General features: G+C 40.3%; 1 pseudogene; it reads right to left on the bottom strand.

The window, feature by feature from the left end:
• Window positions 1–2,854: 2,854 nt before the first annotated feature.
• Window positions 2,855–3,486, bottom strand: LOC110312111 (ubiquitin-fold modifier-conjugating enzyme 1-like; annotated as a pseudogene).
• Window positions 3,487–4,392: the final 906 nt, after the last annotated feature.

Genomic DNA, 4,392 nt, shown 5'->3' with positions numbered 1-4,392 from the left:
CCCTAATCTATTGGTCCATTTACTGTGGACAGGCATTTGGTTAGCTTTCCATTTGGGGCACGTCCCAATAGCTCTGCCTTATGGCAATGAACCCTGTGAACTACAGCAATGACTGGGCTGGCAGGGCATTCCCAGTTGTGTAATAGTGATACAAATATCACTAGAGTAAACAACCACTTCTCACACATGTCTTTGTTGAGCAAACCTCAGTTGTTTTTATTAACCTCTATATTGACAATGAATCATAATGATTAGTTTGAAGAAATCTTAAAAAGAAAAGAAGATCCAGAATTTTGTGTGTTAAAAACCTGATGTTGAGCATGAGAAAATAGGCTAAAGAAATGAAAGTCAGTGTTCACCCAAGGTATCCATCATCTCTCTGCACCATGCCTCAATGTACGAATCTGCATCTTGGAAAAAAAAAAAGAAACAATGGACTGTTTAGTGCACAAATAACAGAGGCGATGATGATAAGCGTTTGTTCTCATCTGTGGATGAGAACTTTACAGCAGCTCTTAAGTGAGGGTCACACAGAGCCCATAGCAGCACAAGGTGAGCTGGTCATATGCCATGCTTATCTAGTGGGACATGACCACGTTCAGGAGTGCTGAAGACTCATCCGTTCACCTCACTGTAGAGCACAAGAGCTGAGTGGAGCACAGGCTAAATCATGTTGGATAAAGGCGGTTGGTGAGAGGACCATGACTACAGTTGCAAATAATTCTAGTCTGACAGCAAGGAACTCCGCAACGGGAAGACAGAGCGGTGTGCTCCTGATGATTTTAAACTAAGAATAGATTACTAACAGATTTTTTCCAGCAGAAGTTTGTATTGGAAGAGACAGTGGATATATATATATATATATGTATATATATATACCAGAATAGCTGGAGATAGAAAAATTGCTGAAATCCAGAATTTGAGGTTTTAGACTTAGTGGTTTTTGGAAAAAATTACAGATTTGAAGTGATGACTATCGGGGAAGATATTCCAGGTTGGACTTGTTAAACTGATTGTGTCAGCCCACATTCATTTTCAAAGCGAGAACAAATACGTAACCGTATCTGCCAAGCTGACTAGTATATTATCCATAAAGAGCTCACAAAAATAAATACCAACATAGAAGAGTGTGGGAAAGGCATCTCACCTTACACAAGAAAATGAGAGTCAGACCTAATTTTGTCAAAATCCAAATATGAAGAGTAGATTTTTTTTCTTTAAGAAGACAATGCTACAAAATTGTGTGTGTGTGTGTGTTTTATATGTTTGGATTATAATTACATCATTTTCTGCTTCTGTTTCAAACCCCTCTATGTCTCATACCCATCTTCATAATCATGGCCTATTTTTCATTAATCATTGTTACCTTTATTTTATGTTTATATTTATTCCTAAACACATAAATACAACCTGTTTAGTCTGTACAACATTACTTGTATGCACAAGTTTTCATGGCTGACCATTGGGCATTAAATAACCAAGTTGTGTACTTTTCCTGGGGAAGGCTTTGCTTAGTTCCCTGTAGTTCTTTCTTTAAGATTGAGGCCTCATGAGCCTCCCTCTATCCCTGTTAGTTAGCATGACAATTGATGTCATCTGTATTCCACTCATGTTTAGGCAGCCATGTTGGTGAGCCTTTATGTGTAGCATCTGACATTCCTAAGAGACACAACTCATGGCAAATTCCTGGTTTCTCTGTCTCTTAGGTCTCTGTCTCTCTTAACCACTGTCTCTCCTGCAATGATCCCTAGGCCCTGGTGCAGGACTTGTATTGTAAATCTATCAGCTGGGACTGGGCTCCACACTCTGCATTTTGGTTAGTTGTGGTTTTGTGTAATGGCTTGTGTATACAGACACACACACACACACACACACACACACACACACACACACACACACACACACATTTCCATGCCGAGAGGTGAGAACTACCTTTATATGTGAGTATGTTAAATATTTAGAATACAGTTAAGAATTATGCTGGTTTAGTAAAGTGGAAATTATAGATTCTCTTCCATGATTCGTGGGTTAACTAACCCTAGGTAGTTAGCTAGTTTTGCAGTATCAGGTTTCCCTCTGTTATGTAGGTCTTAGGTCCAATTAGAGAGTTATTGGTTATTACCAACGTATTTAAGCCATATCCTACTGTTAGGGCTGTCTTGCACGCCATGCCTTGCACACCATGCCGCTCATTGTTGTGATTTATAGGCATTATGTGTTTTGTTTTTTGTCGGTTTTTTTTTAACTGTTGTCATGTCCACATATGGGTAAGGACATTTTATCCATGTCTATCTGTGTCCAGTTTATTCTAGCTAGCTTGATAGCTCCTAATTTCATCCACTTCCTTTGGCAGATGATAAGTTTTCATTCTTCTGTATGGATGAATAGTCCCTCACCATTCATGCATGCTGCATTTCCTTATCCCTCTCAGCAGGTGACAGTCTCTAGTCTGCCTCCACACTGGAGCTGTTGTGAGCAGCTGTATGGAAACAGTTTTTTGACTCTTGTGTGTATGTGTGTGTGTTTACATGGGAAGCAGCTTTTATTGACAGGCTGTCTCCAGAAACCAAAAGGCTATATGGTGTCAGTTACACCCCATGCCTCCAAAATGCCTCTAGGGCTCTACTTGGAGAAGGGATACAAATTGCCTTTTTCAAGGCCCAAATCTTTCACCTCTCTGTTCAAGCTTAATTTAGAAACTTTGTGACATTGCCCTTTTGTTGGGTTTTTGTTATTTGTCCCTCCAGCTACTTTGTAACACCCAGAGGTGACCCTTGAAGGAATCATGAGAAAGGAGAAAACAGGAATAGAGCCAAGCCACAGACCCTCTGTCCCGCCTCAGAGGACTCATCCTTCATTGGTTGCATTTTTCTTTGTGCTGGATCACACCTTTCTGAATCCCTGCCAGGCAAAGACCCAGCCCCAGGGCCAGGAGGTGAGCTAGTCCAAACTTGGGCACATTCCTGGCCCACAAAGGTTTGAAATGGTCAGACATATTTTGCCACCCCTGCATGTCTTTTGTTTTGTTTTGTTTTGTTTTTGTTTGTTTATTTTTGGAGACAGGGTTTCTCTGTGTAGCCCTGGCTGTCCTGGAACTCACTCTGTAGACCAGGCTGGCCTCGAACTCAGAAATCCACCTGCCTCTGCCTCCCAAGTGCTGGGATTACCCCAGTACGTCTTTGCTCTCTTCCCATCCAGCTCACGAACTGCAGTTTCCGGAGCTGTAGTAGGATAGATATGTAATAGGAATTTCAAACTCAATGTCAAACTCATATTTGAGGAAGTCATGGATGTACTAGCATTTTCCAAACCACCGAGTCCCTTCCTTGTTGTACTCCAGTCCGAATTCTTGTTCTTCACATACCGGATAAGGGACTGATATTCTTTCTTTAGTCGCTGCACCCACAACTTGTGATCTCGGAATCCAGCGTTAGTCTTCAGCACCCGTATCTCAGACAGGACCTGCCGGGTGGCCTAGTTTGCCATCTTGAATCAGGGCTCTGACTTTTTTTTTTCTTTCACCTTTGAGAAGTCAGAAAAGCCAATAAAGATTTAGGAGGAATTTAGTATTTAGAGAAACTCGGAATCCAACATGCTCATTTTATAGAAATGCATAGGGGCTGAGCTCATCTCAAGCACTAAACATCTGTGAGCCAAGTAAGTTTCCTTTCATTATACATTATCTACTCTCAGGCATTTTATTATGGATCAGAAACCAAACTGTGACTGCACACTGACAAAAATTTTCATTTAAACTAGTAAAGTAACTGACAATTTTTCTGATACAACAATTTAGTTATTTGAAATATGGAGAGTTAGAGAAGGCAGTATTGAAAAATGAAAATAAACACAAAGGCAGTAGGAGAAGTTTGTTGTCCTATCCTGGGTGATCTGCAGGACATTGTGAGCTAGAGTTCTAACTCAAGAACACATAGAAATCACGTATACATCTTGCTTTATACCACTGTGTCTAATCTAGGTATTTCCTGGCTTGGACTAGCTATGGAGATCTGAACTTGGTTTATTTTAAATATATATTTTCCACTAAGTTTTTCTAGATTTCAGCTATTTCTCTAAAAAGTGCCCCTTGGCTGAACTGTGAAATGAAGGGAAAAATTTACTGAGACTTAATCCTTTGGCATAAGACATTGATCCATTAATGAATATTAAGGAGTTGTTGTGAAACTTTGTCTTAAGAACCTGGCCTCAAATACGTGGGGAAGCTCTCATTCTGCTTACAAAAGCTCTATTCTTCTGCTCCTACCTCTTTAGCAGGAAAGGTATGCTCTGAATGTATCTGGCACATATGTGCATTCGTGACACATAACTGGATTCTTTGAGGTCTTCAGTGGGTAAAAGAGAGAAATGATTAAAGCATCCCTGGGGAAATAA

Source organism: Mus caroli, unplaced genomic scaffold (assembly GCF_978045245.1).
Source record: "Mus caroli unplaced genomic scaffold, Mus_caroli_1 scaffold_17, whole genome shotgun sequence".
NCBI lineage: Eukaryota > Metazoa > Chordata > Mammalia > Rodentia > Muridae > Mus > Mus caroli.
Note: the sequence above shows the minus strand (reverse complement) of the source record. Positions and strands in the feature narration are given on the sequence as shown.